The following is a 19,005-nucleotide window of genomic DNA, read 5'->3' as shown; positions in this document are numbered from 1 at the left end:
GAATTTTTTTCCCTTTATGTCTGATTTTTTTTTTCTGTGTTAAATGTTTCATGGATTGAATGCACGGGAGTCAGAGGTTGCTGTAAATCAAGAAAAGATGTTCAAAAACTAAAATCTAACATAATGCAGTCCCTTCAATTTTTAATATAAATAATTTGAGTCAAAGCATTTTGCAAGTTTTTTTTTGGGGGGGGAGGATGGTCAATAATAAGTTTCCATTACAGATTTTATTTTAAACATTTACAGCTTCACTGACTTCTATGTTCCCATTGTATTTAAACATGAACATTAGGGCCTATCCGACCGACTATGAGTGAATGAGGAAAAATGTATTTTTACCTCAGACTAAACTTTTTTGTGAGAAGAAAATTATGATTAGGGAGAAAAAAAGTGGGTTTTGAGCTAACTGTTGTGGAGAAAGTCCCCGTGATGAAGTGGTGAGGAGTGTTACTGTTCCAAGGCTGCTGTACAGCTTGTTTCTGCCTTGCCTCTGATGTGCGTTTCCAGCAGCTTGTCAGCAGCAGCGGTGGGGTTGTTATGATACATTGTAGGTAAATATACACACGGTGTGGGCTGTTGTTGTGGAAAGGGAGTCTTAGCGGTGTTGTGTCAATTCCTCGTTAATTCCCAGCTGGAGTGCCTGTGACCAGGAGTCGGCGATTAGGGATCACTCACCCTTATCGTTTTCTGTGGTTTTATCGGAATTTGCAAGGAAGACGGCAGTGAATAAGTAGTGTCAGAGCCTAAAGGTGCTTGTGGCTGCTCTGCTTCTGGCCCACAGGAATCACTGCAGGTAAAGGGCAGCCTCAAGTCAGTATGTTTAACATAAGACTTTGCTTAGGACCATATGGCAAGTTCTGATAACATGCTGCTCTCTGATAAAGATCTTCCAATGGTTGTTACTTGTGGTTGGTGAAAGTTGTGTGAAAATATACTTTTCTCTGAATTTAACTCTTTTAACTCTTACTGCAAGATTACTTTTCCTTTATATTTGAAAGGTTACTTTAATTTTTTTTGTACAGTTACAGACTTGAAGGTAGGTTAAGCAATTTATAATACTTGAGATAAATATTTTCACAAGTTCGCTTTAAATAGATTTTTTTATTATTATTTAGCACAAAAATGTGATCTGTTGGATGTTGATGCATAAAATAAAACACCACACTTGATGTGATTTCATAGATCTGAGTAATTTTCAATGTGAGAAGGCATAACAAGGTCATCATCAGGTTACTGGTAACAGGTGGGGAATATGTGCCAGTAACCACGTTACCAATATGCCATGGGTTGTGTGTGTGATGGATTAAATCCTGGAATGCTAGGCTAAATGAGGAAAAACTGTGTTTATAATTACTTAGCATTTGGATTGCACTGTATTTCAAGCTGTAATTTTTGTACTTGGTTCATGCAGGAGCAGGTTGGTCCTTGATGTGCTCTGTTAAGTAGCAGAGGCACATTTGGGAGAATTTAGCTCAGAAAATGGATTGAGGCAATTTTGATACAGATTTTTCTGTGGGTTCAACCCATAAAGGAAAGGGTTACACTTCAGAGCTGAGCTGTGGAGTATCTTTGGGAATCAGAACATGCATGGTGCCTGTCCGTGAATGCAGGGAATGCCTTTCCATCTCTGTTTTCAGACATCCCAAAAATAATTGCAGTTTTTTACTTGCTGGGCTGGTTTTTGTGGAGGTTGTTTTGGGTTTTAGCACTTGGAAATCTACTAAGTAGTTTCTGAAGAGCAAGCTTCTTGGAGAAATCTTTAGAATCTTCTGAGGCAGTTTTTTAATTGTAGAAAGATGCACTTGAATGGCACTTGTGGTGCAAAAAAACTAAACCTGAAAAAGCCTCAAACTGTGCTTCTTTCTCCTGGCTGCTATTGGGGATGGAGTTTAATAATAAAGTGCTGGTTTTAGATTTAAGTTTTGTTCTACTCCATCTGAACTGCTGCATGAGGAGGTAGCAGTTCACTTCTGTGTGTCACACCTACTGAAACACCCATTCCAGTGTAAATCATTGAGGCAGCTTCATCTGTGAGCAGAGTTAAGTGGAAATGTGTCCTCTTGGCTTGGAAATGTATTCCTTGTCTAAGGCTTGCTTCCCTTCAAATCTTTTAAACAAAATGTTGTATTTGGGCCTTTTTGCTTCCCAAGAAAGCAAAGAGCAGTTTCAGTGTATGCTATGGAGGAGTCAAGACTTTCAAGACTAAATGAAACTTCCTTAAAGCAGTTTTGAAATTAGAATTTATTTAAATGCCTTCAGCCCAGTCAGAGCAGTAGTTATCTTCCCCTTTCATCTCACCCATAAATGTTATTGGAGATTTTTCCAAATTCTTACTTTATCAGTCTTTCTAAATCTGATCTGGTCACCAGCTAATGCCAGCGAAGGTGTGTTCCCACCAGTTTCCTTGTATAGTTACAGGGAAATTTCAGGCAAATTGCATTCATGCAGAGGCATGGGCTTTGGCTGGAATTTGGAGAGGAAAAGGAAGCTGTGCCCCCTTGTTCTAGCAGAGGGAACCGTGGTGCTTTCAAGTTGATGGTCAGTTCTTTACAGAATTCCAATTCCATGTTTTTCTGATTTTAGTAGTAGAAGTAATTAATAAACATTGGCAGTTTGAATCTATTTCAGTATAGCAAAAAAACTTGTTATAATTACATATATTCTATTTTTAAAGTCTTCCTAAGGTGCTATTCATAGTTTTGATCTTGGTGTTTTCTAAGTCTAAACTGCTTGAATATCCACAGCTGGTTTTGTATCAATAGGTTATGTTCTTGCACAAGATGATTATGCTGCTGATTGGAAAAAAGGAAAACATAGAAAGGTATGTTACCCTGTAGGAGCACAGCTTGTGCTAATTGGGAGTGGGCCTGAAGCCTCATCCCCAATGGGCTGCAGCTGTGCCAGGCAGGGGAGCAGCATTGAGGGTAAGGAGCCATGGAGTGCCCAGGGGCACTGACCAATCACCCAGGGGAGCAGAGGGCATACAGGTGCCGTGCATGAACAGGAGGGCATAAAAGGCTGGGCTGGGGAACAGGAGGGGCAGATCCTTGCAGCCTTCTGAGGTGACCTGATGTTGCTGTGTATGAGCAGCTCTGATGCCTTCTGATGAGGTGTGGGGTGAAGCCTTCTGATACTGTATGGTCATGCTCTGTGTGTTGTGGCCCTCTCGACTGTGGCACATTCTGTGGCATTATTCTTCTAAAATTAACTTCAGTGATGAACAAGCACACAGGAAACCAAGAGTAAAGTGGAGAATGTGTGTTGGCTGGTTCTGGGCTCTGTATGGTTTCAGTTGATGAAGTCTTTGGGATTTCCTTACTCTTCAGTAAGGGCTTGGGCTTGTCTGTGTTGTTTTTCATGTGTAGAAAGTCATGCAGATCAAAGTCAACTTCTGTGAAATGACTTTACTTTTCCCCTTTCTCTTCCAAATACCAAAAAATGAGCAGATTTTCTGTTTTGCCATTATCTGTACATCTTTTTCCTTCTCTTTTGAGAGTCATCTAGCTTTGATCCAAATTGATTTCACATAAACAGACTCATTTTCTTAGTAGGTTTAGCCCTCATTTTCTGTCTTCCAAAAAAAAAATAGGTAAGAGGTTGCTTTTCTGCTCATACTTGAAAAGGTACAGATAGATTGGTAGATTTTCACTGGGTGTATGTATTGCCAGTAACTCCTACTGCCGGTTTCTAGTGCCTTGGGTGCAATGTGGTGGTGTCTGTGGGAGGAGGGGGGTGTCCCAGTCCCTGCTCTTTTCTGGGGAGCTGGTGTCAGAAGCTGGGCACACCTCTGCCAGCCCTTGGGCTGCTGCAGCAGGACTACCAGCGCTTTGTTGATGAGCATATGCGCTACAAGGAGTAATGTGAGAGTCAGCTGGAGCTTATTGCTGCTCCCTGAAAAGCTCTCCTGAGCTTTCAGGGAGCAGCCATTCCTTTAGCTTCAAGCCTTGGAGGTGTATTGCTGGATATTTATCTTCCTTCTTAGCAGGAAATTTCCCAAATGTTTTTCAGTATTTCTGCTGTTCTTTTCTGGGAGCTCGTGCCTACAGGTGCACGGCACAGCCAGAGGGCCTGGAGCCGGGCTCACCTGCAGCCAGCTCCGATGGGTGTGGAGGCTGCAAACCCCACCCCTGGGAATGGCGTTCTGTGCAGCGTTGAGTAATTGGGCTGTGGGAAGAGTGCTTCAGCCTCTAAAGCTCTCCAAGTAGGGCACCTCATGATCCCTAAAGTGATTTAGAGTACTTTAGGGGGATGAATGAAATGGGAAGAGTGCATAAGGTAGTGTTGTTCAGCCCAGCTTTTTGTGACACAGGGATAAACGTTTTTGATGTGTCACTAGACTAACATTTCCTTTAGTCAGGTAGCTTGTGTCAGTCCATGCCAGATGTTGCGCAGGAAGGCAAGCTCTAATAAGGCTTCCAGTGTTCCACAGGAGGAGAAAATAATAACTCTTTCTAATCTAGCTCAAGATGTTAATCTCTGAAGCACACATTTACCTGTGCCAGTTTATTACAACACATGTATTTTTAAAGGTAAATTCTGTTCTTACGCACACGTGACATGACTCCCACACAGACAGGACTGTCCTTGGGGCATTTAGTTGTCAGTGAGGCAGATTCTGTCTTTGTGAGGACAAGATTTAAGCTTAGGATTTTAGTGGTTTTCTTCCATGTCTTGCTGTAGTCTTGTTTCTCTGGTTAATTACTTGTCATTAAGAGTGGTTTAAAACTGTTTTTCTCTGGTATGTGAGAAGGCTCACCTGCTAACATGTAGTCACCCTTTTTAACGTTTGTGGTCAATGTTTGTGTTCAGTTTAGTCCTGGCATTCTTTTCAGTTTGACATCAGTTGTAACACAACACACTCATTTGAATGTTTATCTGCAAGTATTTGTTTAATTGCAAATTACTGTAATTTAGCAGGCTGCTGGTTCTGTTGAAATTGACTCCATTCAGACAGCTCAAGCTAACGGGGAGAGAAGAGTGTTATCAAAAAAAAACCCCTCAAAAGGGATTTTTGGTTAGGTGCTCTATTTTGTGAAGGTTTGGAGCTCATAATTCTGTTTTGGTGTTAGCATTTACTCTGGTGTTAGTGAAGACCTGAAGAGCTTTCAAATAGCACTGAGAATAAGGACTTTGAAACTCTGTGATGGGTGTTGGTTGGTAGTAATTGATTCTCACAGTTAAACTAGATTGGAAATGAAATGTCCTGGCAGTTCATAGTTAAATTATTCATAACAAATGCTGTGTTGATTTCAATAGTGTCACTTCTGGAGTTTTTGCAAGAGCCATTGTGACCAGAATTTCTCTTAGAAAGGCATGGAGAGTAAAAAGGTGTTTGCATCATCTGTCAGCTCAGTTTCAGCAAGCTCCTTAGGGGAAGAGAGGGAAATGCATATGAAAGGGGATTATTGGGGACTTCTTTGGCTGCTGGTCTCCAGCCATCTTCTGTCAGAAGTTACACATTATGGCACTGATTCATGCGCTTGTACTGCGTGTTCTCTTCCTGCACAGTGGAGACTTCACTGCACGCTTGAACAGCTTCACTTGGGGAATTGCTGCTGTTGGGAGAGAAGGGAGAACTTAAGATGCAGGGGAGAATACAAACAGAATACCTTTCTGAGCTTCCACATCCTGATACTGAAATAGGGATGTGTGCTGTTCCTCCTGGTCTGAGAGAGAATGTTTTGCTATGTTCACATGGTACTTCTGAGTGAAAGGTTTGGGTCAAGTACAAAAATAAGGAAACTAACACAGTGGTCAATACTTTGCATTTATTGTAGATTGGTTCTGTTTGTTGCACATAATACCATACATAGAAAACATTGTTTTGGGGGAAACCACAGGCCAGCTCAGGTGTTTGTGACTTGGATCTGACCTCGTTGACAGCCAAGTAGAAATACACTTGTTCCTGGAAGGACTGAGAATCAGGCACAGACCAACCAATTTCAAGCCCTCACTAAACTGTGAAATTGAAATGTGAAACTCCCGCCATATGTAGGCATGTATTGATCCAAATGCTGAACATTAATGCACCTTCTCAGGTTGTGACTGGGCTATGTGAAGCCATCTCTGCTATGTTTATTCACACTTGTATTGATTTCACAGTCTGGTTTGAGGTTTGAATCTTTTTTTTTTCCAAGGAATTGAGGAATGTCTGACCTAAGAGTCTGGAATAAAAGTCAGTGAAATATTTTGATTTACAAATGTCTTTACTGCCAAAATAGTGCTTTTTGTGTGTCAGTCCTTCATTTGACCTCCTGAGAGATGTAGGCCAGGGTGTTTGATATATCCAGTTTCCTCCTTTGTGCACATAAATCGCACATTTGTCAAATGCTTTGTGAGGATATTGTGGGGGTTTGGGAGATGATGTGAGAAACATAACTACCTCTGCGCTTGGAAAAAGGTTACTAGAGAACAAAACCCTAACTTAACGGCGGCAATTCCTCTATTTAATTCCTTATTAAAAATAATTGTACTTTGAAATTGAATAAACATCTGCTCTGTTGTGGAGAGGCACAGGAGTCCAATCTGTCTGTTTATTCCTTGGATGTACTGAGCTTGTGTACATCTTGCAGTGCATGTTTGTGCAAACTCCTCATCCGTTTAATCCTTGTATTATAAGAAATGTCCTGTGTGTGGTATCAGGGAGGGTGGAGAGTTTGTGTGACATGGGCTTGGTGTTTTCTTCCAGGCACACAGTTTGCTGTTACCCAGCGTTGTTTTCTAGATTGTTGTCAGTTTGTTCTGAAATTTATTGGAATTGTTTGGATCAGAGAACTCAGCTTTGCAGCCCTGATAATTTCTGTGGCATCTGATCAGAAGCTGCTGGGTGTATTCTGCTGTAGTGAGGGGTTACCTAATTCCTCTTGAAACTGTCCTTTTAGATGCCACTGGACAAAAGCAGGAGCTGTCAGAAAAGCCTGGGAGTGGCAACTTTTCATGGGTTTTTTTGCAAATTTGCATGGGTGTCTTATCCCTGATGGAGCTTCTTTTCTGATCTGGAGCTTCTTTAGTGGGAATTGACAAGTGTAAATGGTACTACAGCATATATTTGTTTTTTCTAATTAGGTTTTTCAGTCTAGAAAATGATAGGTAATGTGCTGAGCAAACTATTACAGAGATGTTTGTGCAGTTATTGGTTTAAATGGGTTGTATTTGGTAGAAAGGAACTTTGCCTGCCTGGTAGTTTGAGGGAGCTTCTGTTACATGAATTCCTGACCTTTTGTCAATACTTTCTAAGTATTTCACAGCAAAATTTGAGCGTTAATGCAGGCTTAATTAAAAAAAAAGCCAACCCAAACCTCTTAAAAGTATCAAAGTAGATTTTAATAATTGGAAATGTGATGCTGTGGATATTTGCTGGTTGAGGTGAAGCATTTTATCTTGTGGTGAGAGGCTTTTAAAATTTTTTTTACCAGTAACAAAGAATTTATCACTGCTAAATGTATGAAGTTAAAATCCTGGTGATGCTTTCCAAGAGAGCTGTCTGGCATCCATAAAACCAGAATTAATTTAGGTTTGGCAGTCACTTTCAACTTGAATGTAGAGTATGCTTGTATATGTTCACAGCTGGTTGTGGGCTTTGTCTTGCTCAGTTACAGCCAAATCACTCATTTTGGGCTGTTTTGGGGACAGTCTTTCCCATTGTCCTACATGTGCTCTAGGGAGTTGGTTTTTTACTGTGCAGCAGTTTTGACTCAGCCATTTGCTGCCCACAAATATCAGCCTTGAAGCTGATATTTGTGAGCAGCAATTTACTGCCTGTGTTTTCAGAACTTTGTTCCTGATTTAATTGTAGTTGGGAACTGCTTACTTGTAAGTTTTCCACAATGTGGATGCAAGTGTTACAGCAACAGTCACGTTGCATATTCATGTAGCTGCACAAACAGATGGGGTTCCTACATAAAATCCATATTTGTCAATCTGATGGGATTTGCCAAGGCTTAGCTTTCATTTAAATTATAACCTCCTGGAGAGATAGGTTCATGATTTAGTGAGTCAAGAGAGGTCTTCAGGTTATTTGTATTGCACAGCAGTTCTCGAGCTACTGCTTAGGTGTGATTTAGGTTTGGGAGACTTCTTGTAGGAATGGTTTTAATGGGCTACTGCTCATTAGAATAAGTACTTGCCAAATTCAGTGATTTCTCTTGAAACCTTATTCATTTGGGTGATGTAACTCATATCCTGCAGAAAGTGAAAATGTATAAGCAGTTATAACATGGTGTAACATGAACAGACTGCTGCTGCTGTGGTGCTGCCTTGCAGGGAGCATTTTGTGCTCTAGGGCAGATGACCTTTGCTTTCCCTCAGGGTAGCTCCAGGTGCTGCTGAACTTTTGGTAGTAAAACACACTTGGAGACCTGCTTTACACCTTTTTTCAGAGAAAGATGTCACTAACCTTGTGTCTCCAAGATGCAAGTAAGGATCAGTGCAGAAACCTTAAAAAACTAGGTTTTCCCCATTCTTTATTAAATGCTGTAGTTACAAAATTGAAAAGCTTGTCTTGGTGCTTTTTATACTGAGTCTGCTGCTTCTAAAATAAATCCCCCTTGGGTGTAAGGTAGCTTCCTGCTCCTTGCATTGCACAGCATGGACAGCTAGGAATTTGTGATTAGGATTGCACTAAGAAATGCTCATGGGACTAAATGCCTTGCTGGTCATGGCATAAAAGCCCTTCATTTTCAGAAATTTTTAGTATCACTGCTGCAACTGGGGGACGGCAAAACCAGGTTTTTTTGTCACATTTTTGTATCTTTTCATGGTACTTTGATGATTTTCAGCATTGATACTCAGTAAACTTTTGCAGGTTGAAAACCTTTTGAGGTTCTCCCTCTTTCAGTCAGAGCCTCCTGCTAGTCTGGTAACTTGGGGGAAGTGTAAGATTTATAGGGAGGTGTGTACTGGTGCTGGATGGAAGAACTCCCCAAGCCCAGTGACATCTCTTATACCTGTAGCACTCCATGGTCTTTCATTGCCATTGCATTTTTGGGGGGAAGGAAGAGGAACAAGAGGCCCCTGGTTCAGTGCTCTGTGTGTGTGCATGTGCACATGTGAGATGCAGGAGAAGATCTGGCAGAGCCTGTGTGTGCCCAGCCAGCTTGTTTGCTGTGGGAAAGTGATTAATGCTAAATAATCTATTAACTTAGAGTCACTTAACTTGTAATGAGGGCAGGAATTGGTGTCTTTGAGTTTTTATTTATTTGTGTTAAACATGATTTGTCTCTCTAAATGAAGTAATAAATTGCTTTCATTGCCATGTTAATCAAAACACGTAATGAGATGAATTTTCCCAGAGCAGAAGTTGCTTATGTGTGGTCCATCCCCTCTGCTTGGAGCTGTGTTTGGTGTTACAGACGTTTTGGGGACCAGATCGGTGACACAGCTCATGGTGGGACACTCAGTATCTCAGACATGCTTTGAGGAAACCCAAAAGAAGAGGACAAGAACTCACAAATTATGTGTATTTCAAACCTTTAATAGGTGCAGATTTTTTTAAGTTTCCAAGTAATGGAATTTAATGCATTTTTCAAAATGGTTATCATTTGGTCATAGTGTGTTCTTGTGGCTGTGGAAATTTCACAGCTGTTACATCCCAACATTTAGACTCCTGAAAGTGCAAAATATTTGGAAAAAATGGGTGTTTTTGTCCTTTAAATAGTGTTGATTCACCTCCATCACCCTGAAATAGGGTTGATTGCTCTGTTACAAACTGTGTTCTTGCTTAGGTAGTTTCAGGGATAAGGATTGATCCTCTACCAAAACTCAAGGAAAGTCAAGTTCAGAGTCATGTTTTGGCTGTCAGTGGTCTGCTCTTTGTTACATGAAACAGGAAAACCAGGTCTAGTGAAACTGAACCTTTCCACTTCCAAATCACCTTTACTGCTGTCAGACTTCTGCAGGGTAAGAGAACCTCTGAGCATTTAGCACCTGGACCTGACCTTCAGTGAAAATTGGGAAATGAAATTCAGGTGTATTTGAGGTAAAGTTGAGTCCTTCAACAGAATAAATAATGTGATTCAGTAATTGTCCTAGGGTGACGTTATGATGCTTGTATCCCCATTCATGTGTTCTGTTAATGTTGGATATTATGTTCTGTACCTTTAAGACCGGCTCTGAAGAGGGAAAGTTTTGTTTTGGTTTTCTTATCAGCCTGGTGGGACACAGAGACTGCAGCTTTTGCTTTCTGCTTTTGCTTTTCACTTTGCTCTCTCTCACTCTTGCTTGCTTTGCTTCTGCTTGCTTTGCTCATTAGCTAGTTTAGCTAAACTCTCCAAATTTCTTCCTGCACTGTTTCTCCTTTCCTTTTTCTGACCATTTCAAACCTGCCCTGGACTGGGACCTGGGAAACACCGAGAGTTTGCACCCTGTGGCCTGCAGCAGCTGCCCCAGCGCCGGAGGGACTGAGAACAGAGCGACCACCCCCAAGAGAGACTTTCTGAATTTTTCATCTTTTTCAGAGCGGTGTCATCTGGTATTGTTCATTTTGTGTGCTGGGGGGTGCTGTGCTTGTTAAATAAACAGGTTCTTTCCACTCCTCTCCGAGGAATCCTTCCTGAACCAGTTGGGGGGAGGGGCCGTGTGGGTTTGCTGTCTGGAGGGGCCCTAATTTGGAAATTCTCCTCCAAATTTGCCCTAAACCAGGACAGAAATCAAGAAAATTAACTGGGGAGGTGAATGGGTTGGTTATTTTTGCTTTATTGAAGACAGAATTTAGTGTTGCCCTCTTTTACTTCAAAGACTTCACTAAATCTGGGCTGTAAATCAGAAATGGATGGTGTTTGTTGTCTGTGCCTGGGCTGTCCTTCAGAGAAGGGTTCATCTTTCATCAGTGTATTTATCAAGGACAATCTTATTCTGATTATTTTATGTAACAGCCATCTTCCCTTAGCTTCCTCCTGTATGACAGACTGGCCATTCTCCTAATGCATTCTACAAGCTAATTTACATATTTATATGTGGATGTTTCGAGTGAGGAATTGGAATTGACCAGAAAAAAAACACTAGGAGAGGTTGTCTGAGTATCTTTAGTATCGCTGGTGTCTTTATGGCAGGGTCTTGCCTGGTGAATTCCAGTGTTTATTTACAGATTGATTTGGCTGGTTCTGAGGCTGGTAATGAAGGAACTCATTTAGTAATTTCACTTCAGCTTTGCCATTCATCACTAGGTGTTCTGTCACCTCTTTTACCAATTTCAAAGCTAGTTTGGTAATTTCCATTTTTACTCATTCCCAGTTGCCTCATTTTCTTTGTTTTTCTTAAATATCGGAGCCTTGCCGGAGGCTTTGATCCCTGTCTGGAACAATTCCTTGGAGTGCTGTTTCAGAGGACTTGCTGTACCCAAGCAGTAACTGATATGCAAAGATGTAGGTAGCTGCAGGGTTTTGGGGAGTTTCTCAGATGATGCATATTGAGACCTAAGTCCAAACCCATTTCTTTCCATCACAGGGATGTTGAGCAGTTCTTGACACAGGCGTGTTCTATAGCCTGCTGTTTCTGTCGCCTCTGTGCCAGGTCGAGTGGAAACTGCTGTGAAAATAGCTCCATGAAACAAAGCTAAATTAGGAAGAGTTTCTGTTGAGTGTTGACTTGTCTCTGCAACCACAGATGCTCATCTAATCAACAAAATGGCTAAAGAAACAGAAAATTGTACAAGTGCACTAGGAGCAGCCTAGTTCATTGTTTAAAGTTCTATTGATTCACACACTAAATAAACTGAAACACTTTCAAAATGTTACTAATTGTTGTTGACTGGTTCAGTCAATAAGATAGTGTGGAAAAATGCTTAACCAGCTCAATGGAGTTTTTGAGGGTTTTCCCCAATTGCTTTGCATGGCCTTTTTTAATATTTTTTTTTAATTGTAGCGGTCCTTTTTCTTCATGTTTCTCAAACTGCAGCTTATAGGCAGCTCGTGTTACATAGAGCTGTAATAGAGGACAGCAGAAACTTCCTGAGCAGGGAAAATGCACAAGCTCCCAGTGCCCTGAGCTGTGCTTTGTGTTTGTAGTTTTGTGAGGGAGCTGTGGCAGGTACCAATGGGAGGGGCTGTGTAAGAGCACCCAGGTGCTGCCTGGCCCAGGTTTCAAGTCTTGAACATGGGGAATGTGCTTTGGGCTTTTTTCAACAAAAAAATTCATTCTAATGATATCAAGTCTCTGCAATCTGACCTTGAAAATTAGGTGATTTTACATAAACCAACAGTGCTTGGGTATTGAGCAATAACGTAAATGTGACAAGTAATGTGCTGAGCTATGCCAACAGGTGTGAGTACTCATGAGATCAGCATCTGGGTTTGCATCTGTCAGGTTTTCTTTCCTATGTAGAGAATAGACATTTTTATTTAAAATTACATAAAGTAGGTTTTGAATTAAAATTTTTTATTAATAGTAAGCAGAAAAGTTCCACATGAAGGCACATGCTTTGCCTGTTTGGCATTAAGTTTTTTTTCAAGATTGAGAAGTGTTTTGATAAATATGGAAGATAGATATTTAAATTAAAGGAGTATTAAGTTCCTTGCTCTTATAAATATTTTGGTTGATTGACTGATTTAATTTTTTAAAGGCAAGCATGTCCCTTGATGTTGATTTTACTGAATCTTAATAATGAAAAACTGATGCTACAGCAGAACAACAAAAAAAACCTCCCATTATTTTTAGTGAAGTGTTTTGGTTGAATTTCTCCCTGCACTGTGTCTGACTTGGATCATCCTCAGGGAAGAAGGAAAGATCTCCACAAGGAGAGCAGTTTTCCCTTGTGGGGCATGTTACAAAAGTTAGTTTTACAGAATGGAGGGGGGAAAAAGTGAACAGCTTGTTTGCAGTATTGAAATCCAAAGTGGAGGTGTGAAACACATCTGTGCTAACTCAGAATTAGCACTGCCTCAGGCAGTAAATAACAGAATTCTGCAATCATACCAAGTTAATACTTATATTGTCAGACTTAAACAGCAAACATCAGTGGAACCAGATAGATATTCCTGACATCTCTTTAATGTTCATCAGACCATGCAAGTTCTAGATAAAAAATGGGATTATGGGAATGAGAACAGAACCATATACCTAATGCTGCAATGGCATTCCTCTCGAATCTTAGTAACGTGACAAATCTCAGATATCTCAAGTACACCTTCTTGCATCTGTGTTTCATAGCACAGAGTTAATGAATCATCTCAAAGGTGATTGGAAAAGCATTTGTTAAATTTCCTCTAAATTATGTAATGTAAATTCAGTGTCAGAATGACATATACAACACTTACCTGAATTACCTGTAGTGGCTCCAAAATAAGAGGTCAAAACTCGATTAATTGTCTTACTAAGCAGAGATTATCAGCTCCTTTGGCAATGTTACTACTAATATTAGCCAGAATTTTTAATGATACTGTGATATGTAGCTATATCAAATTATCACTGTGAGTTTTGGGTACTCACAGGCTAAATCTGCTTCTGGACTCACATGCTGAGATGCACAGAAGACAGAAGTTTGCATATGATGTTTATGTTTTTGAAGGATTCCCCTGCCCTTCCATGTTCTTTAAAAATGGATTTATTCTTTGCTCAGAAAAGAGGGTGTGAAGGAGCTATCCAAGAGCTGTGCAGGTAGACTTGGTCTGAAAGCCTCTGTAGAGGATGTTTAAGCACATGTGCTTTATTTTGCAACACTGAGTGGGCCATAATTTCGTTCCACTGCTGTAACCTGATCATGTTTAGTCTGGTACCTGTATCCTCAGCAGCTTCAGGTGATATCATAGAGGATATGGATGATGTCCATGTCTGTGCCATTCATGTACCCTTCTGATGTTCTCTTTCTCCACCAATTTTGCTGAGCTTCTGCTTTGAGAACTGTTGTTCTCAGTCTGATGCTTGAGAAGGTTTATAAAATAGACATCTGAGTGGCGTGTATAGGTTTGTTGGGTTTATTTTGTTTTGGTGGATTTTGTCTGTTTCTCTTCTGCAATTGCTACATCCCGTCTCTGAGATGGGGTCTCCCTGACTTCATTACAAGGTAATCTATTTTAAACTCTGTCTCTTTCATGTTGTCCCTTTTGCTTGTTTTTCTTTTCTGTGTTATGCAAATACTCAGTGTAAAAAAAGTTCTTGTAGTTAGTTAAAAAGTTAGAAAATCCTCTTTTAAAATGCATACTGTTTTGAATTAAATGTATTTAGGTTTTGGATGTATTCAATTGTGGCATATATTTTAACCAAGGTATTTTAAGCGTTTAAGCAATTTTTGAAGGTCACTCATTTTCATGCTAACATTTACCCACTCCTACCAGAAATCCATTCTGCTTCAGTTTTAGTTCAACTTCCTGGATTTCAGTTATAACCTATCTATGATAATGTAAAAATAGTATGTGGGACATCAGCTGGGGTCTCTTGATGTAACAGAGGCTCCTTATCTGAGCATGGACTCCCTGCCAGGTAGAGAAGAGGAGAAAAAGAAGCATTGGCACGGCACAGAGAGTTTCATGGGTACCAAGAGAGGAGGCTTCATGATTATTTTAAAGGATGAGAAACTGGAAGGTCAAAAAAAACCTGATTATCTTATGGGGAAAGTGTGATGGCTTTTTAACCTGGTTTTTGTTGGTAGTTTTGCCTTATCAAGAAATGAAAATATTATCCTGGCATCCTATTATCCTGTCCCTCTAGCATAAGAGCTGAAGAAAAAGGGTTTGCTGCTAAGAGATTATTCAGTCATAAACTATGAGGTGTAGCTTGGTCTTGCATCGAGATATCAAGCAGAGTAAGACTTTGCAGTACAGTGAACTTCCAATTGCCTGTTTACAAGGATACATTTACCTTGTGAGTGTGGGAAGATTCTCCATATTTTCATAGGCCTTTTTATGAAACAGCTCAATAAAATGCTCTGCCACTGCTGCAGCCTGCTTCTCATTAAATACATTGATATTCTGTGGGGGATTGTTGAGTGACAAGCATCGCAAATGTGCCTGAAGTTTTCCTTAATGACTAAGCTTTATTGCCTAATATAAAAATGAGCGGCTGCGCAGGAGTGAGCAATGTTGTCAAACCTGTCATCAAGTTCTCTGAGTTGGTTTGAGTGCTTGTAATGTTCTTCCTTTAATTGACTTGGAAATTGGCAAAAGTTGCTTATAAACAGGGAAAAGCAATTTTTAAAGACGGTGGGAAAATTTAGCTTTATAGTTAGCTGTGCAAAGGCCTCGATAATTAGCTGTGGTTATATTGCCTGCTTTCATCAGCTTGGGTTTTTTATCTTTTATTCTGAATAGGATGAAATAACTTATTGAAGAATCTGCAGCCCTTTGACAGTGTTTGTAGGTTGCACCAAAAAAAAAGAGTAAAAATATCATCTTTTCATTTGTTAGGTGTGCATCTGTTGCCATTACCTGAATGTCACTGGTTTTCCTTTTGTCAACAAAAGGAAAAAAACCTTACCCTTACTGCTAAAGAGGTCAAAAATGAAAAGTTTTCAGTGTTTTCAAAAATGACACATCATGGTAACAGTGTGGTGATAACAGATTGAAAATGACAAATAATTCAGAAGCTGTAGTTACATCTTCCTCTGCTGCAGAGGTGGTAGTTAAAAAGCTGAAGAGTGCATAGCTTGGTAAGAACTGCTTTGAATGCCCTCATGATCATCCATAGCAAGACCCTGTGAAGCTTTGGGAGCACAGCAAGGTGGGGATCTGAGAAGAATCCACAATGAACTCTCCTTTATCTGATCTTTATATTTTAAGCCTCAGCTTAATCCCCTTGTCTGTCGGAGCCAAAGGTAGGGCAGTAGTTGTGTCCTGGGGTGACAGATCTCTGCTGCATTTGTCACCAGTGTCATGACCAACCTTTGTCTTGTACCCTTGTGTGATCAGAATGGGACCTAATTTCTCCTCTGAACTGTGTTTTTCTGATTCGCCATCTCAACAGCATTAACTTTAAAGAATAGCTTGGGAAACTGCTATTTTTTACAGCAGATTTGAACAACTGCAGTGCCAAGGACCAATGGGGAGGCAGTGCTATCAGAATGGCAGGTGCCTCTTGCACCCTCTGCCAAAGAAATTGCAACAATTCAACTTCAACTTTGCATTTCTTTTTTTTTCCAAAATAGCATATTATATTTTTCACTCTCTTATACTTCTGCTGTGACTCCCCTTGAAAAAGAGGAACTAGATCAGGAGCCAAAGAATTGACCCTGGGAAAGTGATAGAAATTTACCGATTAGAGGGGTGAATTGAGTTGTCTTTTGTCTTGGAAAAAATGAGCAAATAATTGAAATGGTGTCAGTAATTCTGTGTAGGTGTTTGTAATGCTGCAGCCTATGTTAAATCGAGCATGGGATTCTCAGAGTGATGCCTTAACCAGCTTGGCTGAATCCAAGGAGAGTTTAAATTGGTCAGAACATGAGGGTGAGACCTGCACTGTAATTCTGACAGGTGACAGTCTGTAAAATGGCAATTTCCATCCCTCTGGAAAGGCTTGGATGTAGCTGTGAAAATTACCTGTGTGTTTTCTGATGTGGAGAGATGCTACCCAGCAAGTGACCCTGGAAGTAGTGTCAGGGCTTTATCCCGTGAGCACTGGAGCCAATAGGAAAATTGCAGAGCATGTCAAACATTTGATGTCTGTGCAGCAATGCTGCCACTCAGCCAGGCAGTGTGGAGCCTGATGGAGGAACTTTAACTGTCCCAAGGCTTTGTGCTGATTCTAGCAAGGGCTGTGGGGGGAGAGTTTTCAAAGATGTTTGTCTGGCTGCTGGGGTCGTCTTTGTGCAGTGTGTGAGAACAGGGGTGCAAATGGTCTTGGCAAAAAGTCCCATGATCTATACATCACCCGTGGCAGCTTTAAAGGAGAACCTGCAGCTGCAATATGCTTCAATGATCCAGTAGCTGCTGGGAAGGTTTTGCTTGGATCTTGTATCCACTTCAGTACACATATTTATAAGTCAGTTGGCTTTTCCTTGGAGAGAGCTTTTTGTCAGTGTAATCCCTTTTTATCAGGGATATTCTTTGATTAAATCTCAGATGTCTGCTTTTTTTAGTGTAAATGCTGCTCTCTTAGGTGGAAGTTCAAATCTATGCACATGACCTATTGTTGAGGTCATGTACGTAGATTTGAAATCAAAGATCTGATTTATTTTATGTATTAATCCAATTTAAAATAATTGTCCCAAGTGACAGTTCTCTACGAAAATCTGGTTTATATCCAACCACAAATTACTATACACTTGCTACTTCTTGAACTGTACTGTGGTTTAGATTTTTGAAGTATGTGCTACCAGGCTATTTGATTAATGATTTGTGCAGAGCACTCCAGTGAGGAATTGTAATTTTGAAGTGAGGAACCGGGGATAATTTATTCTCATCTCTAGTATACTCATAAGAGAGATGTCTCCTGTGTCAAATGGGATGGCTGGTACTGGCTTGGGAAGAAGGTTTACTTAAACAAAAAGATACACACTGTTGTTTTATCCCTCACTCCAGTGGTAGTACTTTTACTGTTAGGGAAATCTGATATTGCATAATGTTAAAAATCAAGTTGAAAGGTGGTGAAACTGTGTCACTTAGGAAGCTTTATATCCTGATTCAACATGACAGTTTTGTGACTTGTAGCCTGTGAATAATCCATGGCACTGGACGTACCCTAAGTCTGGTCGTGTTTGCATTGTCTGCTAAATGATCATTCCAAATCCATTTCTAACTCAGAACAGGGATCATCCTGCTTGGCTCAGTGATTGCCCAGTTCTACCCAAACCCCTGGGTGCTGGTAGCACAGGTGATCAGTGCATGCCATGGATTGGCCACCCCTTGGTGGCTTGGCTAATCTGAAATTTGACGTTTTATGTGTATATGTCTGTCTATAGCACAAGGATCAATTATTGGCGTAATTTCAACATAATGGGTGCTATTTTTGTTTGCCATAGAAATCCAGAGGCAAGGAAAGCTTATGTGCAATTTATTAGAGGTAGAACTGAACAGCTACTATATCCTACAATAGTATTAAATATCCTAGCAGAATGTGGCCCTTAATTGAAAACCCTTGTGAAATGAGATTTCTGTCCATGGATTTTGAAAAAGGCAGTTGTCCTTTCTACCTATTGCAGTGTGAGCTGTGCAAGCTGCAAACTGGTTACTGACTTGATTCAATATTTTCCTCTTAAACTCCTATCTAAGTTTTTGCCTCTCTGGGATGTAGAGAGGGGGAAATTGTTTGCAGGTAACTCTGGGAAGTAGTCCAAGAGATTTGAAACAGTTGTGTAGTGTTTAATGGAATACCAAGCAAGATGTGGATCCTTGGCACCTTGCTTGTGCTCTGCCTGCCTCTTCCAGCTTCTGCAGCTTCAGGTATAATCATGTGAAGGGCCTTCTCCAGTGATGCAATGAGCAATATTTGCTCTTGCTGCTGATATGGCACAAACAAGACAGTCCCTGCGAGCTTCACTTCTAAACACCATTATGTAAAATTCATCAAAAATTTGTAAGGACTGAGGTCAGAACATCTTGTTTGGGATTAGCATCGCTGAGTCTGAGCGACAGGCAGAAGGAAAATGTAGCTTCTGCTTTCCTCTTTTCCAGGTGTTTCAAACCCACCTGGTTTAAATGTATTATTATCTCTAGAAAAGAATTTCTACTGGTGTCAAATACTGTGTAACCTGTGTTATGTATTGGTCTTTATTTTCATATGCCACAATAAAACATCATTTATGCAGAATAATTTTTATGCTGGTAGTTGACTGAAAATAGCTGAGAGCAATATTTGACATCTTTAAAGCTCAGGATGAGATGCTTTGATCATTATTGAAAACTCTATGGAAAAGCCTGGAGAAATTGATGCTGGAAATATGAAGTATTTTTTTTACAGGTGAGAAGGTGATAAAAGGTGAAAGGCTCTTCAGCTTTTTACTCTCATTTGGTTCAGGTTAGGCATAGTGTATTTAAAATGACTGTTGGATCCTAGGACCATAAAACCTCTCCAATGTTCTTGAAGGGATATCATTGCCGACAGAATTTTTCTTGAGTGCTGGGGAATAATGTACAGCCTGAC

General features: G+C 40.3%; 1 protein-coding gene across 14 annotated transcripts in view; it reads left to right on the top strand.

Annotated features, from left to right (window-relative positions):
* The window catches only part of CAMK2D (calcium/calmodulin dependent protein kinase II delta), a 121,029-nt gene that overhangs the window by 1,519 nt on the left and 100,505 nt on the right, over positions 1-19,005 (top strand). The window lies entirely within an intron of this gene.

This window comes from Molothrus aeneus, chromosome 4 (genome assembly GCF_037042795.1).
Source record: "Molothrus aeneus isolate 106 chromosome 4, BPBGC_Maene_1.0, whole genome shotgun sequence".
In the NCBI taxonomy this organism is placed as follows: Eukaryota; Metazoa; Chordata; class Aves; order Passeriformes; family Icteridae; genus Molothrus; species Molothrus aeneus.
This window is presented reverse-complemented; position numbering and strand designations above follow the sequence as displayed.